The 17,166-nt window shown below is 37.9% G+C and overlaps 1 pseudogene; it reads left to right on the top strand.

Moving 5' to 3' along the window:
- The first annotated feature begins 535 nt into the window (after positions 1-535).
- LOC101416462 (etoposide-induced protein 2.4 pseudogene) lies at positions 536-16,696 on the top strand (annotated as a pseudogene).
- The last annotated feature ends 470 nt before the right edge of the window (positions 16,697-17,166 follow it).

Here is a 17,166-nt window from a genome sequence, read left to right on the forward strand (position 1 = left end):
CACAGGCTTAGAGAATTATTGTCCCATAAAGTATTTCCTAAGACAAAGGTATCTTTTTTACAGCAAGGGGAGTAAAACAACGTGCTCATTATCTTGGGACTTACTGGCCTTACCATTTACCCTTTCACTCAGAAAAACCTAGGATGCTGGAACAGCCTATCAAAGGCTCAGTTAAGGCATCAACCCGGGGATAAAACTTTGTTGGGCTGGGGCACTGTCCTCTGGAATGTAGTATATGCACAAAAGTAACAGCTGATATATGGTTCTCTGCCCAATAGCTATAATACCTGGGTCCAGGAACAAGGACTCAGCACTCCCAGTGACCTACCACAAACATCTGTACTCTCTGTCCCTGCAAACTCAGGCTTTCCTGAATTAGATGTCCTGTTTCTTAGAGTAGGAAGACACGTTCACAAAGGAACACATTAAGGTGTCCACTGACCTGAAAGGTACAATTACCAACTCCTTGTCTTAGGTTCCTCGAGCCAGGGCAGTGTGGGGGGCCAGAGTGGGTCTTTAGGGGTCAACTACCATTATGGAGGGTGTGAGCAGGCTGGAGCTGCTGGAAATAGCTCACCATGGCTGGAGGGTAAGGACAGGCTGGAGCTACTCTGAAGTAGCCGCCAGTGGGGAGAGATGTCCTGTGGTTTCTACTGGAACTCTTTCTTAAGCTGTGGGGTTCTCATAGTAAATATTTAAATATATAGAGGACAGGAAACTAGAAAAGGAGTATCTTCCTGCCACCTTTGCTCTGCAGGAGCACTACATTGCCCTCTATTGATGACACTGAACATTCTGCAATGGGTAAAAGAGATCTGTTTACAGGGTGCAGCTCCAGTAACACAAAGCAGGACAAAGAAGGATGAATTTGGAGCTGGGAGAAAAAAAATGGAAAATGGAACCTTGCACATTTTTATTATTTTAACTAAAACTACTGTCAACATTCACGTAAGTATTTGTGGACATCTTATGATTATTTTCCTTAAGACAAATTCCTAGAGGTGGAATTGCTGAGTCAAAAAACCTAAACACTTAAAAAGCTTTGGTTATATAATAATAAAATTTTTCCAGAAATACAGTACCAGTTTATGATTGCCCCTGTTGGTTGGTGTAATCACACTCAAATCACAATTTGGGTGGTTCCAGGAAGCTCGGGTATTGGAACAAAGTCTTTAACTAGCCTATGATCTCAGTTGACTGCCCAGCCTGCCTAACTCTTATTTTCTACTCATTTCCTGTGTAATATTTCCATGAAGTGATTTTAGTTAGTTTGCTTATTAAAATGGCTATCAAAGCAGAGACAAAACTAAAGTTCCAATAGTTGGAAAAGTAATCAAACAAAAAGGCACACGAAAATGTCCACAAGCAATATCTGACTCTTGAAAGCAATGTGACTCAGGAAAGCCAGCATTCGTGTTCACATTTTTTAAATTTAGAACTTAGGAACTACCTGTGATGTTGTCTCATGCATGTCGAAGGTCTACTCTAACACACTAACTTGCAAGGTTATATTGTAAGGATCAGAAATCACCTATGAAAAAAAATTTTAAATTTAAAAAAAGAAACCACGTATGTGAGGAATTCAATAAATAGTAACTTTGTTTCCTGAGAGAATTGCTGTTAACTTGCTAAGAGCCCAAGCATATATGTTTCTCATTTTGCCAAAGTTGTTTTCGTTAAGGATGTAAATACACTATGCTCCTCATGTCCAAGTTAAAAGTGTACTACAATAAAGCGTTAAGCCCTTTATAACACTCAAGGCTAATAGTCTGTGACTATTAGTTACAGACTTTTGGGTATTGTTCCCCAGCTTCTTAACAACTGCCACGTGTCTTCTTTAACAGCTTTCACTGCAATAACATTCCAATGAAATGAACAGAAGTGGAATGGGATCAGACATTGCATGATCTTTTGCATTTGTCTTTGTTTCCAATACAATCAATTTATATTGCCATTTGGATACTTATCCTGCCCGTATTGTAGTGTCATTTATACTGTGTCCATCCTAAGAAGAAGCCATAAAGCAAGAGCCTATTTGGAGTAAACTGTTTGCCTGGCATTTAGAAATGTACTTTGCCTGTAGAAGTTCCTTAAAAATCAGGAATTTGCACATGAAAATGCTTTTATGGGCCAGGCATGCATCATAAATTAATAAGGCAGGAAAATATAAAATAATGACTCACGGGGAGCATACAAAATTGGCGAGCTCTAGCCCCATCCAAAAGCATTATATAAAATAAAACATAATACAAAATAAAATAAAACACTCTGCTGGGGAGGAAAAAAATCTTGAGTGAACTGAATTAGAAGCTTAAGTAGAGCAAAGAAAAAGTAAAAGAATTAGCCAAAGAAAATCAGGAGTGAAGTTCTAAGCCAGAAGTCCCTTTGAATCGAGCTCAGTCTCTACAGTCCCTCATTTTCTGTCTATCTCCCTTAGGTGCCATGATCCCAGAAACTCCCCATTCTCCCCAGTGCACTACATTTGAAACTTTAAAAAAAAAACAAAACCTTTTATTGTAGTGTGGTGACTAATTTTATGTGTCAATTTGGCTGGGTTATGGTGTTCAGTTGTTTGGTCCAACACTGACCTTGATGTTGCTATGGAGATTTAATGTAGATGGGATTAGCATCTACAATTAGTTGACTTTTAGTAACTCGTATTATCTTCAACAATGCAGTTGGACCTCATCCATTCAGTTGGAGGCCTTAAAACCAAAAAACTGAGTTTCAGAACAAAGAAGAAATTCTGCCTCTATTTCTACCTTTATTTCTCTGAGTTTCCAGCCTGTTGATCAATTCTACAGATTTTCCAATCAAGATTTCTTACTAGAAATTCCCTACCCAGTGGAATTCAGACTTGTCAGCCCCCACAATCACATGAGACAATTCCTAAAAATAAATAAATCTTTCTCCCTGTATATATAATACATATAATATAGTCACACATTGTACAAGTATCACTACTATCTAGTTTTAGAACATTTTCATTGTCTCCAAAGAAAACCCATATGTACCCATTAAGCAGTCACATCCCATTCCCTGCCCCTGCCCCCAAGCCTCTGGCAGCCACTAAGCTGCTTACTGTGAGACTTTTATTTTGCCCTTCCTGGTACTCTCAGTTCAGCCAACATCCAAAGAAAATCAGATCATAACTCAAGTCTGCATAGGTGGAAAAACAGAACAAAGATTTAGGGCAGAAAAAAACTCTTCAGCTGCTGGGGAAGTCACAGACACATTCTCAGGGGCCATCTCCCACCCCTTCCCCACCCCTGCCACCTTTCCGTTTGTTTCAGTGTGTTTCCATTCTGCAGTCCTAATGAGGGCCTGACTATGCCTTGAATCAGGAGACCAGGAATAAGCAAACCCAGTTGCTTATCAGGGCAGGGAATCTCAGTGGCTGGGCCTCCTCCCACTAGGCTGTATAAATGTCCCACCCCCAGCAGCACAAATTTGTCTCTCCTCTCTGAAGCAAAGTGGGGCATGCAGAGCTGCCATCCACCTGCCCTGACCTGAGCAGTTGGCCTCCCCAGGAGGGATCTCTTCCCCTGCTCTCTTAGACTTTATGTGCTGTGTAAATAATAAAGTCATTATTTGCTGAAGGTTTCTCCTGTGCTTGAACCTGGGTTCCTATGATGCACCATGTAGCACCTCACTCCACACCAGCCTCACTCTCTGGATTCAAAGTTAAGGCAGAAGGGAGAATAGTGACATTTGGCTTTCTTTCTCTCAGTCTGGCTAAGGAGCCCATCAACTCATCCAGAATTAAAAGATGTGACCGTTCACACATTCTCTTGGTTTTTGTTTTCATATTAACTTATTCTACCTAATTTTCCTGTTCAGTCTTTTTAAGACAAATGTTCTAAATTGCATCTTTTTGTTTGTTATTACAATGAATTTTAAAATCCAAGCCCAATGAGATAATTTCCCTACTGAGTTTTCTTTCCTTTTCTCCACTGTGTGCTTCTGTCCTTTGTGCCCTAAATCATGGCTGATTGTATTCTATTGCCCTGCAAATACTTTCGATTTATGCTTTGAATCTTCTGAAAATGAGTTAAATATGCCTATAGCATACGTTTGCACATGCTTCCTTGTACCAAAGTTCTTTCATTGATAAGGATTGTCCATTGATGGCATGTCTCCTGGGAATCACCCTCTAGAGAAAGATACCTTTCTAAAGTCAAATTTCTCCAAAATGGTGAATTGCCCCTGCTTAGGTCCTTCATAGCTAGTTGTCAAAGAATAGAAAATACTTCTAGAGGTACAATCTAAACACAATTAATCTACAGCTGACCACATCTTGAGTTCCTTGGAGCACAATCTAATCACTCATTAATTAGGCCATGATTAATTCATGTATGCCAAATTTGACCATTTTTTTATCTAGGTTTAGGAAATAAGTATAAAATTTTGAATACACAGGTGGAGTACCCAGATAAACTTCAAAATAATGCAAGCCTAACTTTTAAAATGTGAGTGTTTTACACTCTTGACTTCTTTTCCTTTTAGAACATTGGTACAGAAGCCTTGGGCAAGTCGCTTTGCTTTTGGAGGATCTTTTCTCATCTTTAAAATGAAAAAGTTGAACTAGATTAGGAGTTTTCTACTTATTGAATCCTTGAATACAGACATAAACATTGCTTATTGTATTAAAAAAACATATTCTCCCATCCATGTATTATCATTTAAAAAAATGTTTGGACACTTAATTTTATTTTTAGCTTAATAAATATTTTTAGCATCTTCTGTATTAGAAATGTAATTTAACTTGCTCACTATAGAAAACTGGAAAATAAAGAAAAGGTAAAGTAAAATCACCCATAATCCTACCACACAGGATTGTAATTCTTTTTATTTTTACTTATATCTCATTAGGGATCTGCAGTCAAATTACTGTTTTAAAGTCACTTGAAATAATTCCTCTCCAGGTGGTTATGTCATCAACTAGATTCATTTAGGTTAATATGTTTATTTTAAATTCCTTTTCAGAAATTGCCCCTTTTTATTCTGCTTTTTTTAAATCTTGAAAAAATTAACTTGGTTCCAAAGTTAAATCTATTAAAAGCATATACCCAGGGGAGCAGTTGTAGCTCAGTGGTTGAGCACCTGCTTCCCATGTACGAGGTCTTGGGTTAAATTCCTGGTACCTTCTACAACAAACAACAAAACAAAACAAAATTGTACACCCAGAGAAGCCATGCTTCTATCCCTGTCCTTTTTATCTTGTTCTTGTCTCCCCTTAGAGGTAACTACTTTAAATACATATATACATGGTATATATTTCTTTTCTCTCATTTTAATACATACACAGACATATATAAGCATTTATGTCTATGCATATATACTTATACATGTGTATATGTACATGTCTACACGCATGCATGTGTATATGCATATATTCGTGTAAACACACAGACACACATACTGTTTCTTGGATAAATGGTATCTATAACTCCTTTTTCCTATCTTGCTTTTTTCACTTAATAATCTAGCCCAGTGTGGCAATTTGAGATTATTTATGAATCCCCAAAAGAGTGATTATGTTGTTCCACTGGTTGGGATTCCCTTTGATTGAACTAGATTCAGCTGAGCTGTTTTTGATTAAATAATGTTAAGATTAGGACTTTGATTCAACCATGTCAATAAGGCATGACTCTGATTGAGTCCCTGCCCCCTTGGTGGGCTGCTATAAATGGATACTCACTTAAAAAAACACACTGAAGAAGACACAGGAAAAGAGAGCGCTCCATAGACATGGAAGAGGAGAGAACTTGGTCATTTCAGTCCTGCCATGTGACAGAAAGGAGAAGGCCCAGCTATAGCCTTGGGAAGAGAGATGAGCCATTTGCCTGCTAGTCTGAGCTGAAGAGAACAGAACAGTTTACAGCTGAGATGAGGAAGAACCTGGGACCACGGAGCCTCAAGAAGCAGCCCCAGAAAGAGAGACCAGTCAGAGGTCAGCAATCACCTTGCTTCAACACATGGCAACTGGCTTTGGTGCAAACCTTGAGCTGGACCTTTCCGGACCTTGTAACTGTAAGCTTTTACCTCAAATACATATCCTTTATAAAAGCCTACAGATTTCCGGTGCTTTACATCGGAAAAGCACCGATGCTTTGGCTGACTAATACACCCAGTAATTGCTCCTTGGCTGTAGGTAGAAATTGTCCTCATTCCTTCTCTCCACTGCCTAGTACTCCATTGTGTGGATACAGCATCATGGGTTCAAGCAGTTCCATACTGGTGGACAACTGGGTTGTTTCCAATCTTGCCTTTACAAATCATGTTGCATGAAAAGCCTTGTACATACTATTTTCATGTTTTTAATGTACTATCACTTTTCAAATATATGTGAATACTTGTGTGATGAAAAAAAATGAGCTATTTTTGGAATTACTGAGTTCATAATGGTCTTTTGTCATTTGGTGTTGTCTCAGTTACTGTTTTTAAAACATGTAACAACCATTATCTGAAAAAATCTCTAACATTTTAAAGGAGTCCTCCTGGACTAGATAAGTATTTTTCCCAAAGAAAATATATGAATCACTCTTGAAGGAAAAATAAACCATTTGTCTCCCTAATTTTTCACTTGGTTTTGTGTAAATGTGTAATACAATATTATTTAAGTACTTAAATATGTAACATAAAAAATACAAAATATGGTATTAACTCCTGATTCTAGTTCTTATACAATAAAATGAATAAAAAACTTTAAAAAGTCGAAACAAACGTACAATGCTAATAATTTTCAAATCAAAAACACTAACTGAACTTTACAGATGATGTGGCTTTCATAAAAACAATCTCCTTTACTATGGGCATAGTACGGACCACAGAAGAGGCAGGGCAGCTTCTTTGGATTTGGTTTACCCATTCTCCTGTGACCTTGTAATGATGTGATTCTCCCACCACTTTCTTCTACTCAAACTGTGACAACTGAAGCACTACAGCCCCATTTCATCATTTTCTGTTTAATTTAGGCAAATACATCAGTTCCAAATAGGTCGGCCTCTGTTCTGTTCACACTGGGCTTCAATAGTTAAAGAAGCACTGCTTAGCACTGACACAACTGTTATTGTACATCATTACCAGGCTTTGGGGCTCAGTCTCATGATCCTGAACATATATATTTTTTTAATTTCCCCAGCGATTCACTGCTGATAAACGGTAGAGCTGCAATTCTAACCCAGGTATCTCTGTTCCCCTATACCACGCAGAAGAAAACAGACAGGTGGTTTACATGACTTGAGAAGACGAAGGCAGAAGTGATTGTAATTCTTCTGAAGAGCCTGGGATCTGAATCAAGGTAATTGTACCACATCTGCAACAAAGTAGCATTGTGAATTTGGATATGTCCTTGAACTTCTGTGGGATTCAGCTTCTTGGTTGGTAATGTGAGAAGCTGGATTAGATCATAGCTAGTGCCCTTTAAAGTTCTAAAATTCTATGAATTTTCTATACTGAAAAATATCCAGTATATGACAGAGGAATGAGTTAAGCCATATGCTTCCTCTTTGTTGTGAAGTTGCTGCTTCCATCATACATATCAACCAATGGGGTCAAAGCAAAGAGAATTGGGAGATTATTCTGTGACTGTAGGAAGAGTTATTTCAAATAATTTAATGCTAAAAAGACCATTAAGTTGAAGGATTTTGGAAAGAAAATCTATGCACTATCTTGGAATCACCAAAATATTGAAGTAGAAAAGAGATTTTGGAACTTGCTTAGTAAAATTCCTTATATTACAGATGTGATGTTATGTGATTTTCCCAAGATCACGTAGCTTGTCTGAGATATAGACAAGATTTATTACCTGGATTGCTAAAATCCAACATAGCATAATGCCCTCAAATTTATCTTCCCAGATTTGCCATAGAAAATACAGAAAATGGAAGAAGTAGAAGAAAGCGGTTAAGAGCAGACTTTGAAATTAAATGTTCTGGCTGCACCTTTCAACAAGACCACTTACTGTATCATCTTGAATATTTACATAACCTCTTTGTGCCTTGGTTTTCTTCATCTGTAAAGTGGGATGACAATAACTGCACATATCTCTTAGCTTACTAGTTTAATTAAAATAATAATACATTTAAATTGTTTAGCATATTGCCAGGCAGGTAGGAAATAATAACTATTAGCTATGATTACAATTAGACTGCATATTTAATACACTGACTAAATTTAGTTTACTATTTCACTTGCACTTCTTTTACTGGTATTCAGGATTAGTATTATTCTGAAATCTTTTTTCAGAGATTGTCAGTCTACAAATTAGGCTACAGCAGAAGGTGTCCACTAGCAAAAATGGACTTTACAAAGTTTGGACCCAGGTGTAGAGCTGTTTTCTACTGCAGCATTCATAGGGGAAGTTCTTCCCTTGAAAAACCCTGCAAAAATGACTCAGAAATCTCATGTAAGTAACATTTCATCCACTGTTCTCAATATTTGTGCCCCCTTAAGCATTTGATTATTTGATTATTGCCAGTGTATGGACATTGCTTTAACATCACTATATTCAACTGACAGTAATTAAATCCATTTAATACACTGTGTATGAATTTCAAAAGACCTTTATTACTGTTTATCTCATCTTTATGGACCTTTAAACTCAATAGCTTTGGTTGCAAAAGAGAAACGATTTCTGAAAGTTAAGCATCTCTTCAAGGCTACTGCCAGGGTATTTGGTTAATCAAAACTATGATGTCATTCAGACATAGACCTCCAAATGCCCTTGATCTTTCACTTGTCTACTACTTTAACAAGGTTGAGGAGGGGTTTAGAACATGGCCTCACATCATTAAACAAGGAAAGTAGTCAAAAGAAACATCCGTTCAGTTCAGGGAATATTAAATGTTGTAGTTTTGCTCTGGTTCAATAGTTTTAGAATAAAATGTAGATACAATAACCTCAGCCAGAGTTATCATCCATTCCTTTCCTTTGCCTTTTGAATGTTAAGGGATCCAATCTCAAATATAGAACCCCAGAAAAATATAATTAAAAGGTCTAGCTCAGGGGCACATCCGCTAGCCAATCTTTTCTAATCAGTCATTGTCCCAGCTCTCATTCTCCCTCCTTCTCCCTGTTAATAAAATGTCCCCAGTCCCTTTCAACTCCCGAGACCTTCATTAATCCCATTTATCCATACTAGCCCAAACCCTACACAAACAAATCTCATTCCTTTTCAGTACTTTTATTTTTCCTTAGGTTCAACAACTAAAGCCTATCTCCATAGCACCCACCACCCACACCTATACCATATTCATATCTATTCTATTGGGCAAATTTGATTCTTTTGCCAGTCAGTCCTTCATCTTAACCAGCAAGCTAAGGAAATCCAAGAAGACACAGTTTTAGGGCACTAGACAGACATGATTTTGCTAAAAAAAAAAAAAAAAGGCCCAAATATCTTCCCACCAAGATGATAATTTGGGAGCAAAAAAAGTAAATTAAGGTGGATTAATATGACTAATGATTTAAGGAATGAAAAAAATCACTGAGGAAGCCATCAAATTTCCTAATATATATCCAACTTTTCTAAGTACTGTAAAATACTTTTACAATTAAAACTAGCAAATAAACTACCTCCTAACAGTCCTTAATATCTACAAAATTAGTTTTGATATTCTTTTCATGAAGCCACAGATATATGGTAAATTCTGGGGATTGAATCATGTTCTCTAGAAAAGGCCTGTTCAGGTACCAACCCCTGGTCTAATAGATGTGAACCCTTTTATAAACAGGACTTTTAAAGATGTTATTAGTTAAGATGTGCCCAAACTGAATGAGGGTGGGCTTTAAGCCAATATGGCTGAAGTTCTTATAAGCAAAGGAAATTAGAACCTAGAAGAGAAAGAAGAAGCCAGAATAAGCTGCCATGCATACTGCCATGTTTCAGAGAAGCCAAGAGCCAAGGATCACCAGCAGTCAGCCCCAGAACACCATCATCTTCTAGTAGAAAACAATGCCTTGATAATGCCTTGATTTTAGACTTCTCCTAGTTTCAAAACTGTGGGCCAATAAATTCCCATTGTTCAAGCCAAACTATTGCATGGTATTTGTTTTTAGCAGCCAGAAACTAAACACAGTAGCAAACTGACCATTTCTTTACTCTCTTCTAGACCAGCATCTCCCAGTATTAGCACTACTGACATTCTGGGCTGGATAATCTTTAGGGGTGAGGGTGAGAGAGCTGCCCTGTGCATTTGGAGGTCTGTGTTTAAAAAGCTGGACATTATTATCATTATCATCTCTAAGCCTGAAGGTGTGAGTGAAGGGAGTAGTTATAGGAATCCAGAAGAGAATCATATGAAAGAAGTTGTGACCTTGATCAGGATGGAGGGAAGAGGCCAGAAGAAGAAATATCTTACTTCACATTCCTGCCTCCCTCTGTTCTCATGCTAGTTCTCTCCTAATGGCCAAACCCAAACAGAGGCAGGAGGACAAGGCAGCCCGCTGATGCCATTCTCCTAGGTCAGCTTCCTGGGTCGCAAAGTAGAGTGGAGAGGGATGAGGAGTGGACAAGGAAGGCAAACAGAAGATATCCAGCATGCAACCTTAAATAGGACACTGAAAAGAGAAAAGCTTCTGTGATGTTTAGTGGGAGACAGTATTGAGATCAGCACAAGTGAGCCACTTGCCTCACCCCCTGACCCAAGGATCCAGGGAATACAGCTTAAAAATCCTGCCCTACAAATTATTATAGGCTTCTGACTTCATTAGCTTCCTTGCGGAGACAAAATCCCAGGGTTCTTCAATGCTGTATTTACTAGCAAACTATAACCCCTAAACCCATTTCCACCATTCAAACCTTCAACCCCAAGTCAACAAGCATATATCTCATCCCTCCTTACCCACCTACTTTCTCTGTTCCTGTCCTCAGGCCGCTAAGTACTGATTGAAAGTACCCTGATTACTGAGTCCACCACAAAATCATAATATCCAATGACATCAGGGGCTTAATGTCTTCCAGCTCTTAACAGAAACTGCCTTAAATATTTTAATCACCAAATATGATGTCCTTTACCCACACCTCATCAACCTTAACCTCTCTGCAGAAGATTTTATCATCGTTGCATTCCTGCCACTTGACTTCTTCTGGCACCCACAGTGCTATATATTCTAAGGTTCCCTCCTACATCTTTGACCACTTCCTCTTTGCCTTTACAGGCACGAGCTTACTTCGTTTTAGTACACTTCACTTTATTGTGCTTCACAGGTACTGTGTTTTTTACAGTGAAGGTTTGTGGCAACCCTGCATTGAACAAGTCTATTGGTGCTATTTTTCCAACAGCAGGTGCTCGTTTTGAGTTGCTGTGTCACATTTATTTAAGTTATATTCATTGTTATTTTAGACATAATGCTATTGCACACTTCATAGACTACAGTATAATGTAAACACAACTTTTCTATTCATGGGGAAACAAAAATAACTATGTGACTTGCTTCGTTTCAATATTTGATTTATTGCAGTGGTCTAGAACCAAACCCATAATATCTCCGAGGTGTGCCTGTACTCTAAAGGACCTCATAATAAATGATGACCCTCCAACAATACAATTAAAGCAGATAGAATGAAAAGTTTCAAAGGCTGTTTCTTATAAAATGCCAATAACATTCCCCAGAGGAATATACATAGAATTAAAATCTTATGAATAAGTAGTTTCCATGCAACAGGGAAAAAGATATCATCTCCCCTCCAAATTCTCTTCATCTTTTACTCATGTCTCTTAATATCCCCATTAACCCAATCTTGAAATTTCAAAGTGGAGATAGACGTTTTAGAGCTAGAAGGAACTTCAAAACGATCTAACTCAATTTTCCCATTTTATAGATGAAAACATTAGCTTCCCCATCTCCTCTGCTTTCAGGTAAGGATTCTAAGGAAATACCACAGGCCTTCTTTTACCAGCCTTTCTGTTTTGGCATGAAGACAGTGTAAGAGTTTTAACTCTTTTCTGTGAGGTGCTACCAGTTCTTCATCTATAAGCTTTAATTTTTTCTTGAGTTCTAGTCCAATATTTCCAAAACCAAGCTTAAAATCTCCAACAGGTGTACTAATGGGAGCTCCAACTCAATAAATGCAAAATGGAATTTTTTCATTTTATTCAGCCATTGACTTATTCACTCAGTAAGCGTTTATGGAATGTCTTCTACGTGTCAGGCTCTCTGCTAGATATGCAAAACAGGGGTCTTGGCCTCAAATAGTTCACAGAGTAGTAAAATAAATAGACATAGAACTGAAAAATAGTCACAACTCCTTGTGACAAGCACCCTAGAAGAAATGTAATGGCAAAGAGGCATTCCAGAGGACATGAAGGAGCAGTCTGGAAGGATGGGAGTGGCACTGCCGAAAGGGATGACTTCCTGAGAAGCAAAGGTTTCTTGGGAGAGGTTTCACGAAGTGGATGGAATGGGAGAATTGACAGTGGGAAATAATATTTCAGGCAGATGAAGAAAGCATGAACAAAGGAACTGCAAGAAACAACTTGTGGAAATGAAAGTAGTTAGGTGCTCAAGAATAGCAAGAACGAATCATAATTTCCAAGTGTAATAAGAATGAATTATTGATGTGTAAACATTCTTAATTTTTCCCTCTAAGTGCCTCTTAAAATTGCTGTGTTGTAAATGTATTTATTCTCTTCTCTCCTCCTTTCAAAGAAGTTGTTTGCCTTGCCATTCTAGTTTGTGGGCTTTCTAGAGGGAAGGAGGGAAAGAGGGAAAGAGGGACACATACCCACAGACATACCCACAATTGATTCGTTACATGAACCAAGCAATCCCCTTTTTGGTGTAAACCATTTTGGGAATGTTTTTCAGTCACCTGCAAACAAAGTATTCCTAATAGATTCACCTCTTTATAGAGAAGGAAACTTTTGACCTGCCTTCCTCAATTCAAGCCCTAGGTGCAATCTTTTTTCTTTTTGGTTCTTTTTTTTTCTCCCAGTACCAGAGATTGAACCAGGACCTCATAAATGGGAAGCCGGCACTCAAACCCTGAATTTTTTTTTCTTGATAATGTAACTTTTACCAAATTACATCTTTCCATTCCCAATGCTGTCTCCCAAATATGGCCTCTTGATTATCCTGTGCTTAGATCTTTTCTCTGGGTTTTCTTTTCCCTCTCAATTCACTTTTCACAATCACACCAGATTAATTTTCCTAAGGAATTGGTTGTTCAAAATTTCCTTATTGATCACATAATAAAATCCAAATTCCATGGTCCAATGTTAGTTATTTTGTTACCTGGCACCAACCCAACCCCTCCATACTTGCTCCTAATGACTTCTCTTCCCAAAATCATATTCCTCATTGGAGAGGGAAGAGGGGACTTTTGCTCATATTGTTTCTTATTCTTGGACTAATATATCTCATGATTTTGACATATTCATACCCTTCTCTGCCTTAAGCTTTAGCTCAAATACCACCAACTTTCATGGCAAATAAATCAATATATGGCAAATTTTGGCTTTGAATTCTTATGGTTGTCAGTCTGTAATATGCTCATGGTACCTACCATTCTACAAATTCTATTTTAAATTCCTTTAGGACCAAATACATGGATTCATTCCAAAAAATGTATTGCGTACTTACAATGTGTTGGGCATTTCATTAAATTCTGGATGATAATAGTAAGAAACAACTAAGATTTTTTTGAGCCTGTCCTTTGTGTCCAGCATGTCCAAGACACTAGTCTAAGTAATTTACATGTATTAACCCACTAAGCATTCATAAACACCATATCATGCAGATGTTATTTCTTTCATTTTGTATATGAGAAAACTGGAACAGAGAGTGAATAAGCAGCTAAAGCTTTTACAACTTCCATATGCCAGAGTCAAGATTCAAATCCAGGAAGTTTAGCACTGCAGGCTGGACACCATTACTAAACCAACTCCCGGTGTTTTTTATTTAGTAGAACATACCAGCAGGCACTACTATTTACAACATTTACAAATTTGTTTGACAAGGAATTTCAAATGTCTCTAAAAGGGTAAATATGATTCACCCTGAGAAAATGTAATTCCTGCTCAACTATCACAGTTTCTAAAAATACTTTAATTTCATATTTCAGCAATTAGTCAAAATGTTTCAAGTGACATAAATGCATAAAGTAAATAAAAGAAACAACAAATAAAAATAAAAGAAAATTTTTAAAATAATTTAAAATACATAATGTGTTGCAGTCTGAATATTTATTTTTAATTCATCTGTGATGGACAATCTCAAAGATGACCACCAATGATACCACCCCATAGTCATTCCCTTGTATGGTCTTCTCTCACATTTTACCAGTTTTGGCCTATGTGACTAATAAAATACAACAGAAGCAATGGCATGGCAGAAGCTGGGGCAAGAACTTAAGTCTCCAGCCAAAAGCCAGCAAGGAATGGAAGCCTACCAACAATTTTATGAGTGAGCTCAGATGCTCATACTTCCTCAGTCAAGCCCTCAGATGAGACTGTAGCACCATCTGACAGCTGACTACAACATCTTGAGAAACCTTGAGCTAGAGCACACAGCTCACTTGCTGCTGAATTTCTGAACAAAGAAACTGTGAGATAATTTAAAAAATTGTTCTTTAAGTGCTAAATTTGGGGGTTATTTGTTGAGCAGTGATAGATAAGTACTACACCATTGAATTGCTTAGATTGCTTGTGATTTAGAAGACAACTGAATTGTCTTTTAAACCTGTGCTATGATTGACTACTGTATTGTTTATATTGTTTTGAACATGTGTTACATATAACTTTTGTTATGAGAATTGTCCAGAAACTATTTAATCTTAGAGTTTATTCTTCCATCTACATTATTTAAGTTTAAAGGGAAGAAAATAACATATAAAAATGAATTAAATTATCCACTCCTTTAAAAACAGTCTAGAATTTCACAAAATTTCCCTTTCAATATTGTCTATTTTCTAGACCGAGTATAGAAAACACAATCTTTTTTTTATGTATATATCAGAGCATGTGTAAATATTCTGCTCTCTCTTTTCTTCACCTGGTCTCAGAAATACAAAGGAAATGCTTCTATACTATCTTATCAATATTTATTCTGCATAACTTAATTGAAATTTTTAAGCTGTTTTTCAGGTCTAATGATGACTATTAAACCAACATATTTTATCTATTCACTCTTTCATTTACTATCCATTCATCCAACAAGAGTTTATTTAGTGCCTACTACATGCCTAGCACTGGTATAGTCATTGGTGATACAGTAGTAAACAAAACAAATGAAAATCCCTACTCATGAATCTTGTGGACAGAAACAGTAATGAACAAGAAAAAGACACATATAGATAGATAGATAGATAGATAGATAGATAGATAGATAGATAGATAGATAGATGTATAATATGCTAGATGGTGATAAATTCAGGGAAAAAAATAAGCAATGAAAGAGGATAAGCAATGTCAGTGGTATGGAGGTGAGGGTGCAATTTTAAATAGGAAGACCTGGAAAAGACACTATTGCTCTGGCCATTGTGGAGAAAAGACTATATAGAGAGGCAAGAACAGAAACAGACCAGTTAATAGACCATTTCAATAATCTAGGTGAAGGATGATGGTCTTTCCAGAGCAGCAGCAAAGATGGTATAAAAGGGTCAGATTCCTGATCTCTTCTGAAGGTCAAATGGAAGAACATGGTGACAGATTAAATGTAGTATAGGAGAAAGGGCAGCATCAAGATTACTCTAGATGGCGCAGCAACCTGGCCCCAGAAGTGGCCAATGGGGGTGGGGGACAGTGACTGTAGATTAGCCAAGCAGGCACACACAGGAGTGATTCCCAAGGTCCTTCACGATGAGAGATTTGGGGGCATCTCTTTCTTTATGCAGTTGACAGTTTGGGTAATGAAGAGATGACTGACAGAGTCAAACCTTTCTCCAGGACCTTGGCAGGGAAATTAAAGACTCCATCGGAGGTATCTGCACCATCTCAAAGATAGATGCTCCAACCCAGCAAAAGAGGAGCAGCATCAAAGGGCAAGTAGGGAAGGAGAGTGAGCCTGTTGGTAGAATTTTCCAGTGCTGCACTTGGAATGGCAGAGTATTCTGGTTCAGTTTCTTCTGGTTTTATCCAGTTATTACTGGAAAAAACTGTGCTTCAGTCAGGAACAGCACAAATTATTGGTGATTATATCTGTGGAGGTTTGGTCATAGCTGGAATTCTTCCTCACATCAATGTGAGGGTGTTTTCCCTGTTGGTGCTTTGCAAAATTGTCAATATTATTTTGTTTTAAGATGTAGCTGATCTAACATTTGAGGGATCATGGAGGAAGCCTCAGCCATTCCCTCATTTCAGCAAAATAATTGCTGGCCTGCTCTTCAAATTTTTGTTGCAGGCTTTTTTCTTCATCCAGGGGGATATTTGTGAGTCTCTTTCCCAGCCATCTCCTTGATCAGCGGATCAGTCACTTACATATGTCCCTTCTCTCCACACTTTACTGCTTTGAATACTGTTGGTTCAAAAAAGGATTTGAAATGTATCAGAGGTCATCAAACACAAAAAGGAACTGACCTTACTTTTTTGGATTTGGTTGCCCCTAGCTTTCCTCACAGCAATGCACTCCTCATGCATTATCATTGGTTACTTCTTCTCTATCTTCTTTCCTTTACTCAGCACTAATGAAGCAAAGACTCCTGTCAAAGCCTACCTTTTCCAGTTGTGCCTTTCCTCCTTGGTGATCTTCTTAAGCAATAGACTCACGCAAAACAGTCTATCTGTAGTCTGCCCTGAGTAGCTCAACCTCTACAGAGAGGTTCCCTTCACCACATCCATCCCCTGCCAAACTGAAGGCTGTTGTAGGCCACTGAATCTCCTGCCATCAGAAGGGGGTGGTTGGGATACGAAGGAGGCTGTGGCAGATATTTTCCCTGTTTACCACCTCCTCCCCTACCCAAGGCAGGACCCACTCTGCCAAGGGCCGTGTACATACTATCTTCTCTCTGAGGAAATGGAATTTTGTCTTTGGTGCATGTAAGGCAGAATCTTCTTAAAACCAGTATGAAGATTTTTAACACCTCTGTGAGTCTGATAGCATGATATGTTGTTCTGCAGCTATATTCTAGCTTTATCCAGTCATTGGGCCTTTACTGATTTGAACACTTTGTTTTTCTCCCCATGTTTTTCTCCCCATTTTTCCTTCCATCTTCCTCTCCTGCCT

This window comes from Dasypus novemcinctus, chromosome 8 (assembly GCF_030445035.2).
Source record: "Dasypus novemcinctus isolate mDasNov1 chromosome 8, mDasNov1.1.hap2, whole genome shotgun sequence".
NCBI lineage: Eukaryota > Metazoa > Chordata > Mammalia > Cingulata > Dasypodidae > Dasypus > Dasypus novemcinctus.